Genomic DNA, 26540 nt, shown 5'->3' on the forward strand with positions numbered 1-26540 from the left:
TCACTTCCCCACATTTCCACATCGGTTTTTAAAGCCCTCGTGAAAATTCGTTATGATTTTAGTGCAAAATATTCATACTAACCATATCTTTGCAAAGCAATTTCCTCTTATATAAAGCATTTTGATTGCTACTTTCACTGATGTATGGTTTTTTCATGCATGCTTTGCTCTTTTCGTACATATTTATTTGGTGGAGAACTGCATTGCAAAATTCAGAGAAGCACGGATTTCAAAGAATGTTTTGTTCTGCATGTTGTTTCACAAAGTGGAAATTAGATAGCTTCACTTTCAAGTTCAAACTGAATTGATCAGGAAGATTATTTTTATTCTTTATTGGTTGGCTAACTCTTGACACCTCAATTTTTGTTTGCCGGACATATGTTTTAACCAGAGGTGCTCTTGAGCGGGGGAAGCAATTAGTTTTATGAGCTGCAAAATCATGCATGGAATTATCTTTATTATTATTATTTTTTCCTTTTGCGGAAAAAAAAGATTACTAAAAACCCCTGAATTTCTTCTGTTCATATGTCCATTATTCAGGTTGGGTGGGATCCAGCTGCCCCTCTGTAACAGTTATTTTTTAATTAAAACAACCAGTCAAATGCAATAGTGTATTCATGCAATTAGGCCTTGCCTGCTCTTTGGTTTCTTCCAAAGCACATTAAACAAGGGCACAGTGCATGTCAGTGACTTTGCAGATTGTATCCAAGTTTTTAAATTCAACCTTAATGGCAGTTAGATCATGAAAGTAGCAGAGATGCTACTGAGTGGAACCATGTAGATCTGTACTTCAAAAGGAGAGAAAGTTGCTCCTCCTTCCCCCTGCCATGGGGCTCCTACCAACCTAAATCTGGTCCTCCTTTACACAGACATTTAACTTTATGTTGCCTCTTTGCTCTAGGATTGCCTTTGGAAGTAGCTCAGTTTCTTTTATCAGTCAGCTATTGCCTCATTTCACATGAGCACGTTGCCTTCCCAGCTCTGCCAAAGGCTCCTTGTGCATTCCTTCAATTTCATTTCCTCCAGTTAGTGGTACAGTTTCATCTTGGTCTCTTAAATGTAACCGGTGGGGGTCTCCCTGTACTCTCTCCCCTCCATACATGCCATTTCCTCTTAACACTCTAACCTCTGCCTAGTTTAATCTAAAACAAAAGCCCTTCCAGGGTGCCATGCCTCTAAACCTATCTGACAAAAGAGGAGTTTGAAAGGCAGTTAATTTGGGGCTGAATGCTACAGAGCTGGCAAAAGCAGAAAATGCTAGAGAGCCTCAGATCCTGCTGCCTGTCAGGAAAGACCACCAAAGGGAATGAAAGAAGATAAAAGACAGTGACCCAGAGGGCAGCGCCAGAAATAGTACTTTATAACTCCACAATGTCTTGAGGGAAGCTGTAGAAAGTAGAACGAACCCAAGTGCTGACCGGGGGTGACACCTTTAGCAAACCCTCAGAGAGCTGATCAAGAGACAGATTTACTGGGCTTGTCATCTCCTTTCTGCCTGGAAGTACCAGGAGGGAAATTAGTATGTGTTTATGTCGGCATATGGGTAATGCTCAAATATGAAAGGACAACATCTATAGTTAGACTTGCTGCCATGCAAAATGTTCCTTAGGATTGTGTCTAGAGGAGATGGAGGGCAATGGATATAGGCTAATCCCACAGTATCAATTAAATTTGTCTTAACTTGAAAAAGGGAGTGTTTTCAAATGTGTTTGTTGTCCCATGTTGAATGCATTTTTTTCAAAGGCCTTTAGCTGTAAATGAGGGGCATAGAAGGATCTCTTTTCATGCCAAGAGCTGTATTTTCTTCTGGGCAAAAGTGGGTGAAGTAGTGGGTAGTATTCAATGCTACTCCTGCTCGGAGCAGGCACATTGAAGTTAATAGCCATGACCATAGGTTTATTCATTTCAGTGGGTCTACTCCAGGTGTCCCCAAACTAAGGCCCGGGGGCCAGATGCGGCCCAATCACCTTCTAAATCCGGCCCGCAGACGGTCCGGGAATCAGCATGTTTTTATATGAGAATAATGTGTCCTATTATTTAAAATGCATCTCTGGGTTATTTGTGGGACCTGTCTGGTGCTTTTGCATGAGTAGAATGTGTCCTTTTATTTAAAATGCATCTCTGGGTTATTTGTGGGGCATAGGAATTCATTCCCCCCCAAAAAATATATATATAGTCCAGCCCCCCACAAGGTCTGAGGGACAGTAGACGGGCCCCCTGATGAAAAAGTTTGCTGACCCCTGGTCTACTCTGAATACAACCCAGTGTATATATTGGACCTTTGAGTGTACACACATGCACCCAGAAATCCTCAAGAAATTGAATGGGGCAGCAAGATTGGTTGCAGTGTTAATGCTGTGAGCCTTCCAACTTATATTAAACCTGTATATAAAATCATGTATTACAAAGGTACCGCCATTTGAAGTGACGTTAATTCTAAGGAAACCATGAGTTTACACCAGGGAAACATCTCACTACTTGGAGATTGTGGTGCATAGGCAATTCATTTCAAGCCTCTTCTGTGGCTTTTGGGTTTGCAGTGGCAGGTTTGGCCACTCCTGTTCAAAAGAGTGTCATGCTGGGGCAGGGATCCGGAATATATTCTACCCATGGACCAAGTCTGACAGGTGCATGGAGCCTTCCACTTGTCAGTAAGCTGACATCCCAATGACACCAGGTGATCCAGTTTTGTCTACATGGTGTGAAACATTCTCCTGACACCAAAGGTAAACTTTCTCCTCTTGGGAATAGGCTGGTGGCTGGAAGTGCTGAGCAGAATTGGGGCAGGTGACATCCTGATTATGCGTGCAGAAATCTAACAGAGAGAACAGTGTTCTCTCCCTCATTATCTCTTTTTGGCTAATGTATCTACCGGTATATTTTTATTTTTAAATCAACAAAGCACTTGCTATTAAGAACCACCATTCTGCAGTGCAGCAGTTGCCATTAGATCACACCAGCCTTATTTTTCTTGAAAAACTGCAGCACCCAGATGCTAAGCTGTTGGAAATAGCTTCCTAGCTGTAGCATCTGGCTCCATATTGATTCAGCAGTTGTGTCTGAGTCACTTAGGTGGTTAAATGGATAACAGAATACCTGGTCTCCCTGAATGCTGATTTTCTTTGACTTGTTTTTTTCAAAATATTTTTTCTAAATATCCTTAGCAGAGGATATTTTGTTGGAGGAGACTTTACTACAGCCCAAGTTGTTTTTCCTCTCATCATGAAGTGAGACAGGGGGCAAGTGGGTGGGGAAAATAATACTTAAAACTGTTCTGTATAAGACCTGAAGACAAGACATCCAACAGTAGGTGTCAAGCTGGAGTGCAGAAGCCAACCCACCGTTCCCAGGAGGCTGTGGTAAATGGAAATCCATTTACTTCTTCCAAGTGTCTGAACTGAATGCCTTTATTTCCAGAGTCTCTCTATACGGATTATACAGAAGTAAACCCAAGGCCAAGCTCTCACAAATGGGATAATGACCTGAATCTGGGCTCTGAGTCTTCTGCCTACAGCACATGTGTGGGGGACCTTTGGCCCTCCTGTTGTTGGTGAACTACAATTCTCATCATTCCTGGCCATTAGCTATGCTTGCGGGGGCAGAACGGAGTTCTGGTGCAGCAACATCTGAATAGCCAATGGTTCCCCACTCCTGCCAGAGTATGTTAAACAGAAGTATTCTTCTCATTATTTTAAAAGGTTTTTTTAGGTGGCAAACTTTTGAACAATGAAATGTTGTTCCATATTCAGAAGTCTCTAACATCTGTACTGTTGTTGCTTTCTCTTACCGACCCACAAAGAGAGAGAGAGAAATGTTATTATGACTATCATAGGTTCAGGAAGAAATGAGCAAACATTTCCCCATCTCTGCATGAAGCCAATCTTCTCAGAAGGATCATTTGAATTGAGGAAATAGAGGGCAAATGTAAATGTGAATGGAGGTTAAAACTTCTGCTATAGCTGGAAAACTCGAAAGCAAACGGATGAAAGTGTCTGATCTACTCAACTGATGATGCCAGCTTTTTACGTGAGTTAAATCTATGGCAGAGTTGTCAAACTCAAATGAGTTGGAAGGCCACATTTGCCATCTTACAGTCAGGACTGCCTCCATAACTTCATCAGAAATGATGATTCCACCTACATTCAAGGGAAATCTCTTCTCACCAGCAGTCTTCATTGAATGGTGTATAGCTCTGCATAGGGAAACGAAAGAAGGCAGGGAGAAGACACTGAGACTGTAATCCTATGCTTTGTTAAACTCATTGGAACTTGCTTTTCAGTAGACACGTATAGAATAGCTCTTGAAAAGAAGATACTTTTATAGGTCTGATACATCCTTATTGCCTTCATAGTTATGGAGGGTATGTCCACATTGTAGGTATCCACATCTTTTTGAGGCAAAGACATGGCTCCTACAAGTAACCATGCAAGTAGGTATAGGGGAGAATTTTGATTCGTTTGAAAATTCATAACTGAAAATTGAACATTCTGAATTATGAAATAATGTGCAGTTCTCAGAATATTACAGTGCACTTCCACTGCCAGGTAATGTGTACAAAAATGCATATACTGGGGTATACCAGTATGCACACCACTGCATATATTAGTGAAAACAACATTAAAATGCATTATATTAGGGAAGATTGCTTTGCAAAGATGTGTATATTAGGAGAAATCAGAACTGAAATGCTAATGAATTTTGAGGATGACATTTTAAAAATGCAAACTGATATAAAAATGAATTTAAGATTGGAAAAAATAATAAACAGAGAGAATCTGAAATTAACACATTTGTCCATCCCATTATGAAAGTAATCTGCATTCTATTTTGTAGGTATAATCAATGTTTAAATGTCCATCCTTCCCCTTTTGGAATTCATAGAACCATAGAACTGTAGAGTTGGAAGAGACTCCAAGTGTCATCTAGTCCAACACCCTAGAATGCAGGAATCTCAGCTAAAGTATCCTTGAAGGCTACTGCTTAAAAACCTCCCCCAGAAGGAGAGTCAACCACCTTCTGGGGAAGTCCATTCCACTGTTGGAAAAGCTCTTACTGTCAAAAAGTTCTTCCTGATGTTTAGTCAGAATCTCTTTTCTTGTAACTTGAATCCACTGGTTGGAGCAGGAAAAAACAAGCTTGCTCCATCTTCCTTGTGACAGCCCTTTCTGCCCTCCTCTCAGGGACCTCTATTCTTCCCTTGTATCACAGTAGAGTTTATCATGGAAGGAGGACTTGGCCAGGTATCTCTGCAGTTCATGTGAAGGAGGAAACCACCACGTGTTTCCTTCCAATCCATATTGCTTCTCACAGAGAGTCACACACTTCCTGCTCCCTAAGTCCACATTCCAGAACTCTAGCCCTTGTTTCCAGCACCAGATCATTCTATGGAAGGCCAACACATCCTGATAATTTCAGATACAGTATGCTTCTGAATACCAGTTGCTGGAAACCTCAGGAGCAGCCTACCTAACCAACCTCACAGGGTTGTGATGGTGAAATGGAGGGGTGAAGGACCATGTGTAATGTTTTGAGGTCCTTGTAGAAAAGATGGAATAAATGTAGAAAATGAATGGCTTTTGTTTTTATTTTATTTTTGTCTTTAAAAATCCTATTTGGTTGGTTGGGCAGACATTCAGACTGTGGCAAAGGCTTTAAAAAAAGGTATTTTCCATTTTACAGTTGCAATAAATGTTTTGCTTAAGGAAATATACGTACAGAGTTTCATTGAGTGTGTCTATTTTTTATAAGTCACTGGAATTTGCAAGAGGTCAAGAAGCACATTGCCGTAATAGTAGCATTGCCAGAAGAGTATTACAAAATGTATTTTCTGCTTATTTGGTTGTTAAGCACCTACCTTTTAAAGCAACAGATAAAACAGCTAGTGCATTACAATAAACAGCATGAATATCACATTTTATGCTAACAAAATGACACCATTATAATATTATTATTTTCTCTTAAGTCCCTCTTAAGTATATCTTCTGCAGGCTAATTTAGCACACATATTGTGGGATTGCCCATTTGTGGCACCCTTATAGAAAAAAGCTTTCCCCAGGATTAAAGTGGTCCCAGAAACCTCACTTAGAATACAAGGTGCCCATTTTTTAGTGGAATAGAATATTCATTAATGGGACATACTAGAGGATCATGTGGTGGTTAGGTGCATCATTTTGCAAAATTGGAAAGGTTAAAAAACTGCCAAATTTATTCAGCTGAATTCAAGATCTCTTTATCTTAGCCACTCATGAAGATCAGTATTACACTAACACACAAACACACACACATGGGAAGGAGAAGGAGATTCCAATTAATATGTTGAAGCAGTCTCAAGTTATATGCAAACCATTGCAGAGCTTTATTTGCTTCATTATATATTTGTTTTTTATTTGATTCACTGCCACCATGCTTTACTATTCCTACAACAGTTCCTGGGATGAATTCCTGTGCCAATTTTTTGCATGAGCTGAAATCTCCCTGTCATTCCAGGAATTGCTTGCCACACTTCCCCTGTATGGAGACCCTACTGAACGAGAATATTTTGTACCCAGGATCATTGGCCTGAAGTTCCTTTGCTAGGAGATATTTTGCATTAATGACTTCCCAAGGATGAACACGAAAACAGTATATAAATCAGAAAATTATTTCCCAGCCAAAATGGAACGCGAAATGATTTCCTGAGCAGTTTGAGTGAACTGTGGAAAAGCTCAGAAAGCCTTTGACTTCTTGTTGATGCAGCCGAAGTCTTGATAAAACTGTGTGTTGAACTTTTCTAATTATACCATAGTTGAATTACAATTAATATGCAAATGGAGACATAAAGTCAAACTTATCACACATAGCTATCAGTGCTAGCAATCAGGCTCCACTAATCTAGACCCTTTGAAAGTCTCTAGAGTAACTGCCTCACATTCTCTTTGCTGTGTTTAAAAAAAAAAAAACCAAAAGAAAACACTTCTGCTTTCCAAGCTGTGAGGGACATTTTCTTCAAGCAGCCTAAATTAGTGCAGGGATGGGGAGATGAGAGAGAAAAGTAGTACTGGCAACAAATACTCCATTGCTAAAACCAAATGTTGCAGAAGAGTGCATACACCTTGCACCCGAGTTTTCTGCAGGGTCAAAGCAGTTAACAGAGGGGAATAAATTTCCCCTTTTCTCTCCTGCAGTCTTAAAGAGTGCTGGTGTACCTTGGAGGAAGGTCTGTAGCTCAGTCACAGAGCACATGGTTTGCATGTGGAAAGTCCCACATTCAGTTCCTGGCATCTCCAGGTAGGGCTAGGAATGCCCCACCGACCTCTGGGAAGCTGTTGCCAGTGCAACAGTGGAGACTGATCTATTAGGATGAATTGGGCACTGACCCACCTTCCTCATTCGGTTCTCAGCTAGCCTCCACTTGCCTGCCTTCTTACTTAAAACCAGACCAAGGGATGACACTGCCTACCAGCTTGTTCCTCCTTAGTCTCAGGGCTCATCCAAACTTTCTTCTGTGCCCTATGTCTAGTCACAGGTCTGTGCTATAAAGCTCAGTGCCTGAATGCTCAAACTTCGGTACCCTCAATCTGAAGGGGTGAAATAGTCCAGTTGCAGAGCCCACCTTTTCCAGGATATATGATACAGTATCTGGAAATGATCTATTAGCAATGCAGATAAAACAGAATTCTAGCCAATGCCTTTTTGCATCACTACTCCAGTGTCCCATCCGTTATATTGAAAAGACTAATTATTTTCTTTTGCAGCAGGATATAAATGTAACGTACTGTGGGCTTGAATGCGAGGCATTATATGTGCCATGTTTCAAATATCATTGGAACTGGAAGAGTAATTGAAAGAAACCCATAGTAGCTATCAATTTTAAGAAATAATTATACCCACTAATTTATATGAGGGTATTTATTCTTACTTCTGTGAGACATAAAAATGGATCTTCCACTAAGGCTTATCAGACAGGCCTCAATTAATTGAGGGTGGATGTGCTAAACAGAACAAAATTAAAGAATTTCTTTTCAGTTAATCATCCTGTTGCTGACTAAAGGAATGAATTAATGCTTCTCCAAAATGATATGTGTTTTTTGAAACATAGCAGTGTTATGGAAGATAACACTGGCATGATTACAGTGGCCACCAGTTAGTTTCTGGGCTCAGTTAAAAGTGCTGTTTTTGACCTATAAAGCTTTATGCAGCTCATGACCCCAGTATCTCAAAGACTGCCTTTCTTCATATAAACAGATTAGACAACTGGGCCAAAGCAAACAAGATGAATTTTAACAAGGAGAAATGTAAAGTACTACACTTGGGCAAAAAAATGAAAGGTACAAATACAGGATGGGAGACACCTGGCTTGAGAGCAGTACATGTGAAAAGGATCTAGGAGTCTTGGTAGACCACAAACTTGACATGAGTCAGCAGTGTGATGCAGCAGCTAAAAAAGCCAATGCAATTCTGGGCTGCATCAATAGGAGTATAGCATCTAGATCAAGGGAAGTAATAGTACCACTGTATTCTGCTCTGGTCAGACCTCACCTGGAGTACTGTGTCCAGTTCTGGGCACCACAGTTCAAGAAGGATACTGATAAGCTGGAACGTGTCCAGAAGAGGGCAACCAAAATGGTCAAAGGCCTGGAAACGATGCCTTATGAGGAATGGCTTAGGGAGCTGGGTATGTTTAGCCTGGAGAAGAGAAGGTTAAGGGGTGATATGATAACCATGTTCAAATATATAAAAGGATGTCATATAGAGGAGGGAGAAAGGTTTTCTGCTGCTCCAGAGAAGCGGACACGGAGCAACGGATTCAAACTACAAGAAAGAAAATTCCACCTAAACATTAGGAAGAACTTCCTGACAGTAAGAGCTGTTCGGCAGTGGAATTTGCTGCCAAGGAGTGTGGTGGAGTCTCCTTCTTTGGAGGTCTTTAAGCAGAGGCTTGACAGCCATCTGTCAGGAATGCTTTGATGGTGTTTCCTGCTTGGCAGGGGGTTGGACTGGATGGCCCTTGTGGTCTCTTCCAACTCTATGATTCTATGATTCTATGATTCTATGAAACCCACATGGACACAGATGCCTGTTGCAAGTCCTGGTGCATCACCAGGTTCAGGAGTGGAGTAGCAGGCTGAGACAGTAAAAATGGGGAAACAGGTTGATGACGATAGCAGCTGAGGGAGGGCTGAGATCAGGGAACAGATTCTAGAAGAAGCAAGTACTTCCCACTTCAGGCACATACATTGAGCACTGGGGCAGGGTGGAAGCTGGGACTATTTAACTCAGTTCTGCCTCCTACCAACTCCTGCCCTTCATCCAGTACAGTCTCTACCGGTTTGTCCAAGATTGCTGAATATGGATTTCTTGCTCATTATTAGCTGACTGGCCTTGCTGAATTTGTTGTTGTGCCTGCAAGGTAAATTATATATATATATATATATATATATATATATATATATATATATATATATATAGGTATAGGATCCGTGGATGGTGAAGTCCAGTCAAAGGTGACTATGGGGTTGTGGTGCTCATCTCACTTTCAGGCCGAGGGAGCCGGCGTTTGTCCACAGACAGCTTTCCGGGTCATGTGGCCAGCATGATTAAACCACTTCTGGCATAACAGAACACCATGATGGAAACCAGAGTGCACGGAAACACCATTTACCTTCCTGCCACAGCAGTACCTATTTATCTACTTGCGCTGGCATGCTTATTTATCTACTTGCGCTGGCATGCTTTCGAACTGCTAGGTTGGCTGGGGGCAGGGACAGAGCAATGGGAGCTCCGGTGTGGGGATTTGAAACACCAACCTTCGAATCGGCAAGCCCAAGAGGCTCAGTGGTTTAGACCACAGTATCACCCATGTCCCTTATGTTGTGCCTGCACTGCATTAAAGATACAGGGTTACCCAGTTGCAGCTGCAAATATGTGTGACCAAATAAACAAATATGTTTATTTGGTCACACTGGTGGATAAGAACTGGAAGTCTTCAGGCTGCGTAGGGACCCTGAAGGGACAAGAGTGTATTCCTGAAGTTTGCCTTCGGGCCTGTCATATTCACAGGAATGGAAAGCAGCACCTTTCAAGACAACCTGTAATGCACACCCAGAGTTCTGGAGCTCTAGGAGGGGGTGGAGCAGGATGCTTCCCTACACACCTGAAAGGGTGGGGCTTAAGGGAAAGAACCTCTCCTTAACAGAGTTGACTTGCTCACAGTCATTACATTGAGCTCATGTGACCCAGGCAATGGCCCAACCTTGTATCCTGCCTCCTTATTTCCCTGTGGGTTGTAATAATAATAATATGTTTTTAAAAACTGATATATTTTCCTAAAGAATCAGACCCTTCAAAAGAGGGATGTGTTTCATTACTAAAAAAACAAACAAAAAAACCTGATTGCCAATAATTAATGAAAATATTGTGGTGCAGAACATACAAAACATCCAAAATTGTACCACCTTTAAGTAAAGGTAAGATCCAATGTGTCTCTTTTCCTTATCCTTCATTCCATTGTTTCCTAATGAGCACTTTGAAGCCCTTAAGAACATTCTGCTATAGCAGCTTAACTTTACAATAGAATCCAACAATGCAATTAGCTCTTAATTAATTTAATGGAAGACTATCAGTGGCCTGTGAGAATTTACTGACGTTCAGTAAAGAGGTTCCATTTGTTAACTTCCAGCTGACTTGACTGGAGACACTTCATCATGGAAAATGGCAGGATCTCACACTTTGTGAGCCCAATCAGAAGTACACATTAGCGGGACATCACTGAGCATTGTAATGCAAATTTGCATCCGCTCTGCATTTGCACATTCTGTGCTAACATCCTCAACTGCATGACAAAGCACACTGGGAAATACATCTATATCTATACATGCACAGTTTGTTACACGAAGCATGCAAATGTTTGCTTAGACTTAGAATACCATCTGGAAGATGAGTATTTCATTTTGCAACAGATTGCATAATTTTCATGTAAAATCTGGATAAAAGCTCTAAATGCTTTAATATAGAGCTGATTTAGCTGCTTTTAATCTTTGCTTTCTGTTGTCTTAAAGGCTGTGCATATGTTTTGAGTGACAGAATATTTGTTAACTTATTAGAGCACCCATTTCTTTGCATGGATTGGATTGCCTTCCTTTCTAAAAAAAAGAACACAAAAACAAGATAGCTCTTTCAATAGTTCACCTCATCAAAAGCTAGTTTTCATGGCTCATAGTAATTAATCTTGGTAAAAGCCAGAGATCTACTGCATATGTATGTCACTTGATTGATTAGATTAGAAATCGGATGTTACGCTTCATACATTATCAATATCTCAATATAACATGTGCCAAAGACAGTGCTATCAATAACAAGAATGCTTCAAGAATGCACATATTAGCCTCTGGACCATAAGGAAGAATCTTGTTTGAAGCCAAGCACCTTGCTCTGAACAATATATTTAAACAGGGATGCTGCATTTGTGTGCTAGGCATGACACCATGAGACAATGACTTTAATACAAATGGCAGGGGGAAAGTCAGAGAAGCTGAAGCTATTTGTCACTGACAAAATGTTCCATGTCCCTCATAAATACAAAACAATGGATTGGATCCAAAGGACCATAAGCAGGAAGAAAATAGCCACTACCACTGTTCCACAAACTCTTTTTCTTCCTTTACTTACAATGATATTATTAGGGATAGATAAATCAGCCCAGCTCCAGAACTTTTCACTTCAGTCTTTCTTGTTGTTTAGTCGTTTAGTCATGTCCGATTCTTCATGACCCCATGGATCAGAGCATGCCAGGCATTCCTGTCTTCCACTGCCTCCCACAGTTTGGTCAGACTCATACTGGTAGTTTCGAGAACACTGCCCAACCATCTCGTCTTCTGTTGTCCCCTTCTCCTTGTGCCCTCCATCTTTCCCCACATCAGCGTCTTTTCCAGGGAGTGTTCTCTTCTCATGAGGTGGCTATTCAGTCTATTCCATACCATTTACTGACATTGATCAGCGATTAATAAACAATAAAGTCCTTGCCAATTTCCGCGTGCGCACACACATATGCACACATTAAAAAAGCACATATTGTATGGTATTCAACTAAGTCTTACTTAGAGTAGATCCACTGAAGTTAATGGACATAACGAAGGCTGAAATCCTACCTCTTTTTACTTGGAAGTAAGCCTCTTTGAAAAATATAGGACTTACTTCTGAGTAGACATGGTTAGAATTGTGTTGTAAGCAGTGTTCAAAAATTTCAGTGGGACTGCTCTGAGTAGAACTTAGTTGAATGTCACTCATTGGGTTGTATCCCATACTAGTCCTATTAAGAAATGTAAGATAGTTATTAAGACCCATTGATTGCAGTAAGTTTATTCTACCCCTATGTGGGGAGAAGAAATCCCAGGACATGGGTTGGTTGTGTGTCTAAGTCCATTTCACTTTCAGGGTTGGGCAGGTGTGGAAGACTTAGTAAACTTACAGTTACAATATAAGCCCTCTCTTTGTAAAATTTGTTAAAGAGGAAAACTGCTAAAAATGGCTAGGAAACCCAGCTGTCACTAGGTGCTTTGAACTAAGATCTGAAATGTCCCTGGGAACTGCTGTACATGGTACCATTATAAGTGCATTTGTGTGTGTAAGTCCATTTCTAATCTGTGACAGCTCTGCATGTGTTCATTGCAGAAATCCACTTCACCCCCTTTTTACATCATCTTCCATTTAGAAAAACGTATGAAAATTCACATTATTTTGGCAATGTTAATTTTTATACCCATTACTTCCTACAGTATACATTTGTGCATGCATTGCATTTTTAAATGTGCATTTCTAGATACAAATTCAGCATACCTTTTGAGTCAAGAACTGTATTGAGAAATGTGAAAACCGAAAGGTAGCTGCCTTCCAAACTGTTTATTAATCTGGGAAATGTGAATAACATCAGCTCACTTCAAAATCAGGCTGAATGAATTCCTCAAGCATCCCTAGTAATTAAAGTCTTTAATTAATTAAGAATGCTATGGCACCACATAGCATCATTCCCAGGGGCTTCCTAATGTCTCATAGTGCAATGCATAGCACATGATTGTTGCCTTCTCTTTAAATATATTGTTCATTACAAGTTGCATTCTTGGGCGAGGTACTTAGTCACTTACCGTTACAAGGAGGTCCTAAAGTTTTCTCCCCTCCCAATTTTTGCTTTGTGTCATTTTATTAAGCTTCTCTTTTACAAACTCTGTAAAAGGTAAGATCCACTTTGGAAAACAAGGAAGCCTGGCTGCCACTGCAGATTTTGAAAATGATGTGGTGGTTGTGATGTAGCACAATTCACAGATGCATTCCTGGGGACGGGGGGGGGCACCATCAATTATAATAATCTGCAGCCAGGTTTTGGAGCAAAGCACCTGGATGAGCAAAAGTTACATCTGTGTCGGGGACACTGCACTGGTTGCTGATCAGCTTCCACGCAATGTTCAAGGTCTTGTTACTAACCTGTACATCCCTGAAAGACCAGGTTACTTGAAAGACTGTGTAAACATGTAAGATCACTTAATTCAGTGGTTCCCAAATATTTTTAGGCCACTGCCCCTTGGTTCCATAAGCTCATTCCTAGGGCCCCCTGTCCTATCAAAAGTACTAGTTTGTGCAACCTACTAAGGAAAATAACAACATAATAAAATTCAAACTGTTAACCATTAATTGCATATTTATTGAAAATTCAACAAAATTGATGCCAGTTTTTTTAAAAATTCTGAGAGTCATTTATACCTCCAGTGCCCCCCCTGCCGTTCCCTTGCCTCTTAGCACCTCACTAGATGATCTTACCACCCCACAAGGGGGCCGTATCACCCACTTTGGAAACCACTAACTTAGATAATTGGGGTAAATTTTACTTGTGGCACCACACCCTAGAGAAGATGGCAGAGCAGTGAGCCCAAAATGGGACTGCAGTATGGAATGCCCTTCCCTCAGCCATATACCATCTATTAGTTGCTTCAGATGTCTTGTGAAGGCTGAGTCATATCTTTATTTCCAGGCCTCCTCAGTCTATAAAATCTGGCTCTGGGTTTTCTCCCACTGAATTTCTGTTTTTACAGGTTCCTGGTTTTTTTCTTTCTTTCTGAAATGCTGTTTTATTACATTGTATTATTGCTTTAATGTTGTTTTTGCATATTGCTTAAGAATGTTAAAAGTTAATGGTTTAGAAATAAACAAACAAAAGAACCTACTGAGATTTTATTAATCTGGTGAAAACTATAGTTGGGAGTTAAATCCCAAAGAGTCAAGAGGAGTATGGAGAAGGAACATCTGTGCCAATAAGATTTGTCATTGGGGCATTTTGTAAACTGGAGCCCAAAAACCAACCAAATTGCTGACCAAAAGCCTAGTCACCCATTGGAGTGGCCAAATCTGTCGATTTCAGTTTCCCTCAATTTCTCATTTTGCCAGTCCTATACTCAGTTCGCCACATTCCTGCAGCAATCTGCAATTTTTAAATAAAAGAATCCCAATCTGTAAGCATTTCAGTGTAAAATTTCTCCTAAAAAGAATTTTTGTATGCAGTTTTGAGTGCTGTGTAATACAATTTTTTTGCAAGCAATTTTCCCCAATATAATGCATTTTTGCATGTTATTTTCACAAATATTTGCATTTTTTTCTACATACTTTCACTCTGTATGTTTTAATGTGTTTCCAAAATCTACTGCCTAAATGGAGTTTAAATAACACTATTTATGTCTTTGAAATAAAATAAAACGAAAATAAAACACCATTTAAACAGCTAACTTATTTTGTCACAGCTCTATAGGTTTGATATTGGTGTGGGTGGGAGTGAACAGTTCTTTCTTCCACCTTGCCTTTTGTGTATTTTTCTCCCTTCCTTTTTGTGTGATAGAGTGACAATGCTTTGGATCTGAATGTGTGATGGCAGTGACCATCTCTCCCCCCCCCCCTCCAGCAGGAAGTCTATCTTTCATACCAGCGACATGACAATGACACTCCAGGCCTATGATCTGCTGATCCCATCATATCATTTAAAGGCAGACATCAAACCAAATGACAATCGGAGATGTAGCTACCTAGAATGATTTCAAAAGATGGGAAAAGATGACAAAGAAATCCTCCTAGTGAGTGATTATGGGTTTGTGAAGAACAGGGCTTTCTTTGGTGCCTGTGTGTTTTGAGAAAGAAAACTCTATGAGATCCTTAAGTTGAAAGACTTTCCAAGTTGAATTAAATCTCATGTGGAAAAGTAAAAATAATAATCATGACAAGGAAAAAGAAAGTGTAGTTGGGCTTTCGTTAAAAACAGAATGTTAAAGGGACTATTTTCTCCTGTACCCTGTTTTCAATAGCACTTACTTCTGAGCAGACATGGTTAGGATTATGCCTTAGCTGTTAATCCACACACTAAAGAGAAAAGTTACATGAATGCATCTATGAAAACAGCATTCGCCTTTGCCTTTACAGTGGTACCTCTGGTTAAGAACTTAATTCGTTCCGGAGATCCGTTCTTAACCTGAAACTGTTCTTAACCTGAAGCACCACTTTAGCTAATGGGGCCTCCTGCTGCTGCCGTGCCGCCAGAGCACAATTTCTGTTCTCATCCTGAAGCAAAGTTCTTAACCCAAGGTTAACGCTAACCCTGGGTTAGCGGAGTCTGTAACCTGAAGCGTTTGTAACCGAAGGTACCACTGTACAACTGACATGATTTTCTTAGCACTGTAGCACATCTAGTTGCTGACCAGGGGCGTATACATTCAGAAATAGTTGTCTGATATCTTGTACACAACAAAATCCTGAACTAAAATTTTGAAGATTTGCTGGCATTGACCAGCTGTGCCAGTGTTTTTGTTGTTGTTGTTGTTTGTTTGTTTGTGCTAAGTAACAGTTCCAAGGCTTCTTTCCTCCCTGGTCTCTCCTCTTTACTCTGCTGATTCTTTGATCGCTATGAAGACAACCAAACAAGAATCCTTCTAAAAATGAAGGGGGAGGTTTGGCTTAACATCAATCCATATTTTCATGAAAATGCACCTGCCAGTCATTATCTCCCTCTTCGACCTCTGCTATCACTTCCCTTCTGTTTTCTGTTTTCTTCCCCACAACTACAGAAAGAGACACCGATAGTCTGTGCATTTTCACATCCACCAGTAGATCTGTTTGCTGCATGGGCGCCTCTTAGGTGAAATTTAAATGACAAGCATTGCTTGGCAGCATATCAAAGCACCCCCCTTATTTTTTAGCTGTGAATTCATTAAATTTCACAAAGTTAGGTCCAGTCAGTTTGAGCAAGGGAAGTCCTAAAGGCAATCCTGGATTCAAAAGAAAACTGTGTTGGCAATCTATTTGAATGGGGAACCATCTTTTAAAACTGTCCATAAACAGTTCATCAGCAAGCTGTTAGTATTATTTTGCTGCTCATTAAGGTGGCATTTTTCATGGACAAGTAAATGTATAGGAGAGAGAGAGAATGTACATTAGGGCATCCAGATTTTAGGATGTTTGTGTTTATGCATAAATATCAGGCATCTAGTTGAATTAATTAGACATCCAAATGGAACCAGAGCTGCTTGTTGGTGGTGGTGGTTGTTTTTAAAAATCTCTAGTCAATAATTAGATGAGAAGCACTGCCACCCTCAAGCTTCAGCAACTGCTGTATCCCTCCCAGTGATGATCAGGTCCTACAGTCTCTCTCTCTCTCTCTTTCTCTCCCTCTCCCTCTCCCTCTCCCTCTCCCTCTTTCTCTCTCTCTCCTTCTCCCTCTCCTTCACACACACACACACACACACACACACACACACACACTTCTCAGAACAAAGATAGGACCAGGCCAAAGTAGCAGATGAACAATGTTAGCCAGGCTGCCATCAAACTGCTTGTTGTTGTCATTTTTGGCAGCAGTAAAGCAATATATTATTTTAAATGAAACCTTGGAGAAAAATGTATCTCCCCTATCCAAGCTGCATTCAAGCAGGCGAAGACTCCTCCTGTGTGTAACCTTCTGCTCCTCCTGCTTCAATTTTTGTCTGGTCCTGAGTGACAGTGGAGCAGGAGAGGTGGGGACAAGATGAGGAGGTATGGAAGCCCTTGACACTATACCAGCCTAACCTCTCTCTCCCTCCTCTACAGTGCCATAGTATCTATTCACAGAAGGTTTGATATAAAGGGCAATCCAAGACCACACCAAGGAATCCTGAAAGGATTATGGGCCTGCAACTAGTGGCAACTGGGGCAGCTCAGGCAAAATAAATGTCCTGTCATGCGTCTTAAAATACTCAGCTGAAATGATACTTGGGAGGTCTAACTGCAGGCTCACTGAAATCAGATGACTTTGGGACCCTTTTATATTACACAGTCTCACGCTTCATGAAAAGCAGAATTAGCAAGCAGGTCCAGTTATATAGTTCCTCCCTTCTTGTTGGACCTGCAGATCTTGGTGGCCACAACCTCTGTCTCACAAGCAAATGGGCACAGGGCAAGAAAATCTGCATTTCACCCTTTGGTTTGGGCCAAATTAACCCAGCTGCAAACTTAGAAGCTGAGTGCATATCCCCCAACATTTCTCCAATGAAAATAGGGATGTCCCATTCCATAATGATAATTTTACTATTTATAACCCATACATCTTACTGGGTTGCCCCAGCCACTCTAGGCAGCTTCCAACATAAATAAAAACACAATACATTAAACATTTAAGAAGTTTCCCTATACAGGATTGCATTCAGATGGCTTGGGAGGTTGGATAACTCCATACCCTCCAGTATTTCTCTAATGAAAATAGAGACATCCTAAGGAAAAGCGGGACATTTGGGATCAAAACAGAAACTGGAATGGCTTCTCTAAATCAGAGATGTCCCTGGAAAATTGGGACCTGTTTTCATTTGTGCTTAATCTCTGATTCCTGTACATTTCAAGCAATAGGTCAGTCCACTGAGGCTGTTAAAATTAGCTTGCAGCTCTCCTGAGATTATTGACAGCAAGCACAATACTAAGTGTTCTAGTGCCAAAGACAGGAAAAGGGAAATATTATATATATATATATATATATATATATATATATATATATATATATATATATATATCATTGTAGTGAAAACTATGGCTTTGGAGCTTAATCTATAGCTGCTATTCAGAAGTAATGTCGATGTTTTCCTGAATATGTCAAACTTAGAAACTGGAAATGCAATCTAAATATGCAATCTAAATATCAGGACCAAATCAGCACCAAATTAGCAAGTGGAGTTGTGCTGGCATCACAGTGCAAACCCTGTCACTACATGCTAAATGCGTTCTGTTATCAGGAAGAAATGTGACATTTAAAGTGTGTCACTTTTCCTCCTTAAAGGCTCCAACAGGATATTTCCAGGGAGAAAATAAATGAGTTAGAAACTACTTCAACGTAACCGTTGAAATCAACATCTTAATGTCCTTGGCCTTAACAAAGTACTAGATCTTCTGATGCACAGAGTTTCTCTGTACACAAAATTTACAGAACTGGTCTTTCGTCTTTGTTATGGGCTGGTTTGCAATGATATTAGATCTGAATTAAGTTGTCAAGGGTGCATTTAGGAATAATTTTCTGGTTTGACTGCTAAGAATGTTGGAGAATTCTGATGGAAACAGAAATAGGAGCATTTATCCATCTCATGATTGGCATTCATTGTTATTGTGGTTTTCAGCCCACAAATAATATGTACTTGATTAAACCACCTTTCCATTTCCTTTCCATTTCCTTTCCATTGACACAAATGGGACTTCCATTCCACTGACATGAATGCAGAGTGTGGCCATGGGAAGAGGAGGTAGGACCTGGAAAGAGTTCCAAGGGTCACATAAGGAATCGTGAATTGCCACGTTTGGCCCACAAGCTTGGAAATTCCCCACCATTGATTTAGAGGTAGAAAAAAAAGGGAAGAAGTGGAAGAGGCAGTCCTACAGGGCAGTAGGTCTACTACCCTGAGTCAGATTCTCAGAGAGAGGTACTGTATCCTCTCACTTTTGGTGTCTTCAAAAATTTTGTTTTTCACACAGCGATCTGCTTTCTCCTCTAAACTAGAGGCTTGTTTTATCTCCAAGTCATTCAAGTCATGTACTGGAAGGGTTGTATTTGTGTAATGTAATTGTGACATTCCACGGCCAAGCTATTACCACATATGGATACTCTATAGCAGTGTTCCTCAACCTTGGGCCTCCAACTGTTTTGGGACTACAACTCCCATCATCCTTAGCTAGCAGGACCAGTGGCCGGGGATGATGGGAGTTGTAGTTCCAAAACAGCTGGCGGCCCAAGGTTGAGGAACACTGCTCTATAGCATTTTTATTTCAACTTTAGATGCCTGCACATTAAGCATGTTTACTTCATTTCTACTTTCGCTGAATCATTATGGCTAATGCTTAGGCAAGCTAACAGTTACTTCTACTTATCATCACTAACTGTGCTGTGTACGTGTGTGTCACATCTTTACATAATGGAGTCCTAGTTTTCTAATCCAAGCAGACTCCCTTCAGCCTCCAGCACACTGCATTTCTCAAATTTAAGGAGTCCTTCAAATATAACATGCTGTATGTACATTTTCCTTGTTTCAATCTGGCTACTGAAAATAGGTAGGTGGGTAGGTGAGTGGGGTGGAATTACAACAAGGAAAGAACAGCCATTTGCCTCTTTCCGATGAGAACTGAGTTTCCACATGTTTACCTAGATCTCTCTCCGTCTCTCCCCCCCCCTTGGAAATTAAGGTGCCCAGAGGTATTCCACTAATGACAATTTTAAGATCAAAATAAGTCTCTCAAAGGCCTTGAGCAAATACTACTGAGCAGAGGTTGTAGCTTTCAGATAAAATTTCTTCAATGCTTCTGAACCAGGGTGACCTGGTTTTTCTCTTTGGAGATACTCTCATACTATATGTCTGGGCATTCCTAGAACAACTTTCCCCAGTGGACATGACAATTCATACCACTGAAGTTCTCCATTAATTTCTCTGAATTAAACATCCTTGCAACACAAGTAATTTGTGAGTATGAAAAAAAAAACATTTTCAAAGATAAATATTAGCAGGCCTGCAGTCTTTCTTGAGAGGTGAGATACCGATGCTAGCCAGTCTTGCTCTTGGGCAAGTGGCAACATTTAAAAAATAAAATGAGCAAATAGTATAGCCCTTGGCTATTTTAGAATTAAATATTATGTCAGTAACTTCTTCTTTTTGAATACTCTGTTGGGATGCTAGCTTTACATCATGACATCTGCTCAAAATTTAGAACTCTTCTGGCAGTTGCATTTAATTACATTCCAGGGTAAACAACTGCTAATGTTCATGTTCCTTAATTCTCACTCTCTTACCCAGGCATGCTTCTTGATCTCAGCCTAATTTTTACTGATCTTTTAAGAACTGATGCTTCCTAATCTTTAGAGAAATGCCAAGAACTAATTATAACAGCAAACCAAACAATTTAAGAACACACAGAAACTAATAGTCTGATATCAGTGCTCAGTTCAAAAAAATCTACAAATTATGGAAATTACTTTATTTACTTGTTCTTGTAGGCACAGAAGTTCTATCATGATCACTCAACCCCAGTCCAGTGCATCCTTATTTAATAATAATAAAAAAACACTTACAGTGATCAAACACACAAATACTATAAACCAATATACTCTAACTTCACCAAGAAGATAAGAAGAGCTTGCTGGATGAGGCCAATAGCCCATCAACATCATTTTCTCACCAAATTCCTATGTGAAACCGGCAAGCAGAACCTGAGCACAAAGCACTCTCCCCTCCTCTGGTTTCCAGCAACTGGTATTCAGATGTGTACTACATCCAAACATGGAGGCAGAACATTGCCTCCACAGGCAGAGAAAGAGAGGGAAAGAGGGCTGACCACCTCCTCTCTGAAGCATTGAAAAGCCCACAGCTTGTGCCCATATGATGCTGGTGCTCTGATGTTGGAAAGAGCAAAACAGAACCATTCTAGAGTTATTCCGAGAGAGTCAGTAGATAATCAGGACACATAAACTGAATCCATACTCTCCAATATTCCTCAAATGAAAAGAGGGACATTCTATTCTACAACAGTATCATTGCTGGGAGGGGGCCTTTTTTGGATGTTAAGATTTTTATTAAAGTTTTTCATGATACAAGCAACCCCCGCAAAGCACAGCCAGCTCCATTACTCATTCTCAACCCCAACCCTCAACCTCCTTGCCTCCCACCCATCAAGCTCCAGCTCCCCACAGGCCTGCCTGCTACACCCTTCCCACCCAATCCCAAGGTCTGCTCCTGCCCAAGGTCTCTTCCAGTTGCTGCCTTTTCTTCACACCTCACCTGGCTCACTTCTCCTTCTTGCTTTTTATTTGGCGTGGCCTACCAGACCAGAAAGTCACAGTCTCCCATGGCAGCAATGGCAGTGGTGTCAGTGTCCCTGTTGCCTCCCTCCCACTTCCTCCTCCTCCTCCTCCTCCTCCTCCTCCTCCTCCTCCTCCTCCTCCTCCTCCTCCTCTTTCCACTACAGCTGCTGCTGTTACTCCACCAGCTGGTGTACCTCAACAAAGATGGGAATTTGAGACTCTGTGTGTCAAAGTGAGAAGTCATGATGGCTTAAGGGTTTTCATGTGGATCCTGGGATTTGGGGGGCAGTGGGAAACTATGTGAGCTTGCTTTCATCTCATTGAATCAATGGGAGGGACCCCCCAAAAAGCCAGGGCATAAAAAAGAAAAAAGAAAATGTGGCACCCCTTCTTTTCACCATGCTGGTATGAGCTCAGCAAGTACACAGCAAATGGCACTGTCTGTCTCAGTGAGACTTCTGAAAAAAAACTGTTTGCAGCAACCCCTTTTGGGGTTATCACATTTAAACACTGGCTTCTTTCAAAAACTATTGACATTTCTCATTTATTTCAAATATTTATTTCAAATACTTACTGTTTAAGTAGTTCAGCCAGTAAGATGTAATAGTTAGAGTGCTGGAATATGACCTGGGAGCCCAGAGTTCAAATCTCTACATAGCCATCAAGTTCACTGAGTGATTTTGGATCTCCTTTCTCTCTCTCTCTCTCTGCCTCATGAGGTTGTTGTGAGAATAAATTGGGGAGGGGAAAACCATGTACACCATCTTGAGCTCCTGGGAGAACAATTAGTATATACATTATAATAAATAAAACAATTATTCAAAATATGCAAACCATAAAACCACCAACTGAATATTTAAATGTCCATATTCCTTGGTGTGTGTGTGTGTGTGTGTGTGTGTGTGTGTGTGTGTGTGTGTGTATGCAAAGTGCTGGAAACAAATAAAATAATTAAAATAGTGAAAACCATAATAATTCTATTAAAAAGTAGTTCATGGCTATGAACAAAAGTGGGGGCTGGTAGTAAATCTAAGAACCACTTAAACAGTAAAACAGGAGAGCAAAATCACTCCAAAGTTTTGGTGACAAATTGTTGTTGTTTCTTTTTAAATTGGTAGAGTGCACAGGAGAAATTTGCAGTGCAACACTAGTGTAAACTTGGCATGGTAGTTGGATCATAATTGGCTGCAGTTGGGAGTATGCTTAGTGGCAAAGCTCAGTTTACTTCATAGAATGTGTACAATGGTTCTAACAGCTTTTCAGGCTAGGGTGGAAGTGAATTGATAAGTGACATTCCCAGCTTTGATAAATTAGGAACTAAATAGACTTCCTTAAAAACAAACAAACAAACAAAAACAAGACATTTATATCAGCAGAATGGCTTCCATTTTCCTTTGCATCCCTGACTCCAGAATGCCAATGAAATCAAGCACAAAGTCCTTCTCTTGTACTTATATGACCCATTCATGGAAAATCAAATGGTTTACAATGTCAACTTAAGACAAGCATGTTTTATGGCTTGAGTAAGATGTTCACCAGGGCCTTATAAACTTTTATCTTCTTTTTTTCCTAACTAGGAAGAATAAAAGAGTCCGATAAGCAGAGGCAGATAGAGAAGCACAAAGTGACTCAGCCTAAGGGAGTCATCTGCTTATCTGACAGCTGTGGCAATTGGTTTAAATGACATGTTTGTCCCATGACAATGATACAAATGTTTCAGTGATGACTTTGTGTGAGGCATCGCAGAAAAGTAGGAACTAAGTTTGCAATTACTGTACAGCTGAGCATTGTGTCTAGCAGACCTGAGTTACAGGAAGCCACTGAGCAAGAACCAGGAGCCATAAAATATGAACCAAGGTTTAGAGGGAATGCCCATCAGACCTATTGTTCTTGCTGAAAATCCTAGCCTGGTATGAGAGTGTTTGGAAGGTGTCACTTGTAAACGAACTAACACAACATTGCGACGTAGTCAGAGGTGATATTACCAGAGGTACATGTTATGATAACTAGTCTCCCTTCATTTCTTTCATTATTCCCTCACCAGAAGAACCTAGACCACCTTCAGTTCACTTTTCTTTTTAGAGAGGTAAGTGTGCCAGGTTTTCTTATTTAGATATCATGTCACAGACTCTCTCCAAAGTTTAAAGAAGGCTGTTAACTTTGCAAGTCTTTGTTGTAATTGATCTTATATGTTTGGCATTTAGAGATCTCATAAACCATATTTTTCTGTGTATAAGACGCCCCCATGTATAAAACGACCCTTATTTTTGGAGCCCCAAATTAAGAAATAAATATTTTAAACACCCAACAGAACAACTTTGATATTTTATTAAATATTCAAAATACCAGTATATTTAGTACCCTATATTTAAACATCAAACAGAATGACTTTACCAATATATTTAGTATCGTAATTATGGTAGGTATTTTTTTATTTTTTGGGGGGCTACTTAGCATTATTATATCGTGCCATATAAGAACAGCCATAGGGCCAGCAAGGATTGCAATGTCACATTCGCCTACACAGAGGCATAGAGAGTCAACGGAAGGCAAAATCATAGCAATGGAACCTTTGCAGAGGTCCTACGGTAAGTGTCAGTAATATGGTAGTTAGTGAGTATGCATATAAAACTATGGCTGCCACAAACGTGAACAAACGGAGTGCATACAGGTAGGTAACACTAAAAAACTATGCATCACTCTCAGTTCCAGACATACCACTTTCTTCAACCTCTACTGCATCACTTCTGTCTTCTGAGTCACTGTCTTTATATATGAGATCATCCTCAGTTCCATCCATGGCATTGCTGATTCCACATTTTTTGAAGGATTTCACAACCACCTCTTCCTTGACTGCACTCCATGAGTTTATGACCCATTTGCAGACCTTGTTATTGCCTGCCTTTTGCATCCATTTATTCTCTTCTTCTTTCATCAGTGCTTTAAATGGCTTGTTGATTGAAACATCTAGTGGCTGTAGCTGACCTGTAAGTCCACCAGGAATAACAGCTAGGTGTGTTCGCAAATCCTTTGCAACCCTTTTTGTCATTTCCATTAAACGTGCACGGGACTGATCATACACGAGCAGAGCTGGCTTCTTCAAGAGCCCTCCAGGTCTCCTGGACCAAATCTTTGCAAACCAAAGAGCCATCAAGTCTTCATTCATCCAGCCCTTCTCATGAACTTGGACAAAAATGCCAGGTGGTATGGTCTCTTTAGGATACGTTTTCCTCTTAAAAATGAGCATAGAAGGCAGTTTGGTACCATCTGCACAACATGAAAGTACAGCAGTATGGTGGTTTTTTCCATGACCACTTGTTTTGATTGCCACTGTTTTGACGCCTTTCGTGTCAACGCATATCAAAATTGAGAGGCACCTCATCTATGTTTGCAATCTGACCTGGTTCAAAACCATATGTTTTCCAGAGTTTTAAGACATAGGAGTGAAATGCTTGAATTTTATCCTCATAAGCTTTTGGCATTTTCTGTGCTAACTTGGTTTGTGTTCTCATAGCGAAGCCTTCTCTCTTCATGAAGTTGTAGCACCATTTTGCCTTTCCTGTGAAGTCAGCAATGTTCATTTCCTTTGCAAACCTTTTTGCCTCATATTGTATCATCTTGGTCGACACACTTATCCTACTTTGACGTTGCTCCATAATCCATGTCTTAAGCCTCTGCTCCAAGTTTGGCCATTTTGCTGGTTTTCCTCTTAAGCCCCTTTTCTATTTTGGCATTTTGAGCAGACATTATTCCTGTTTTCTCTACTTTCTGATCATGCACTCAGTGGGGGGCGGTCCAAACTTTCTCTCTGAAGCTTTATTTCCATGTTGTTTTGTGTAATTGATTACTTTTAACTTGAATCTTGCAGAATATGCCAATATTTTTCCCCCTGACATTTTTATGGGCTAGTGATAAAAAAAAACAAAACTGTTAATGCAGTACTCTGAAGTTACAGTAATGGCTCAACAGTGTATGCTGGGAGACAACAGCTCCCACAATGCAGCAGGTGGTGCGAGTGCATGCTGGGACATCACAGCATTATTTCCACTGATCCCCATTTCAGCCCCCACGAATATCAGAAAGCAAGACCTTTCTCATTGCAAACATTACAGCCTAGAGCTTGGATTTAAACTTGATTTAATGATTACAGAAACCCTGAGCTTTATGGGGGGCACAGTTTTTCTGCAGCTTTAGAGGAGGATTGCCCAGAGCTGTTATGCTTTTTTTGGGGGGGGTTCCCCAGAGTTGTTGAGCTTTTGGGGGGATCACAGTTGAGCTTTTTTTAGGGGGAGTGGTGAACTTTATATGTGAAGTTTACTGTTAATTTTATTGATATATGACATTGTGGTACTGTGACTGTCTCATGGTGGCAAATCCACTTTGCCTTCCCCCTTCATTTACAGAGTTTGCATAGGTGGAGGAGGCTATGGAATAGCGGGTGGGCACTACACAAGAGGAGCAGTGCAGAAATTTCCGCGGCTCCTCTTGTGTTACATTGTGCTGCCCATCCGCTATTCCGTGGCTTCCCCCACCCATGCAAACTCTGTAAAGGAAGAGGGAAGGCTGCCTGCAAAGCAGAGCTGCTGATCAAAATATTCCTCCCCTCTGTGCCTTTCCTCCGTGCGAAAGGCGCAGAAAAGGCACAGAGGAGAGAAATATCTTCGATCTGCAGGTCCGCTTTGCAGGGGGCCTTCCACCCTTCCCCCTTAGTTTACAGAGTTTGCAAAGACGCTGCATGGCAAAAATGAACTGCCTACAGCCTCCCTCCCAGTTGTAGGACAGGCTGAGTGGGGGAGGCAAGCAGACTATGGAGGCCCCGCGGCTCGCCACTGCGAGGAGCTGCGACTGCCAGAGCAAGTACCGTATTTATTTATATATTTAATTGCTATATTCCATGTATAAGACGACCCACGTTTTTTAACTTTAAAAATTGGGTTAAAACATCGTCTTATACACGGAAAAATACGGTATTATTGACAAAATGTTTAATGAGGATGCACAGTTAATATACATACATATATAATCTTTGGAATGTTTTGATGATTTTATATCTGCATGTTTAAAGATAGAAATTTGAAAAATAAAATGAATTTTTGAAAGTGAAAACATTACTGGAAGCAGGATTATGTATGGCCATTCCATCACTAGCACATCATCATTAATGCACAAGAAAAAGGATGTCTGGAGTGACCCCAAGAAGACCAAAAGAGCCTCCAGAAGCATTCTTTTTATT

Source organism: Zootoca vivipara, chromosome 6 (assembly GCF_965207765.1).
Source record: "Zootoca vivipara chromosome 6, rZooViv2.hap1.1, whole genome shotgun sequence".
In the NCBI taxonomy this organism is placed as follows: domain Eukaryota; kingdom Metazoa; phylum Chordata; class Lepidosauria; order Squamata; family Lacertidae; genus Zootoca; species Zootoca vivipara.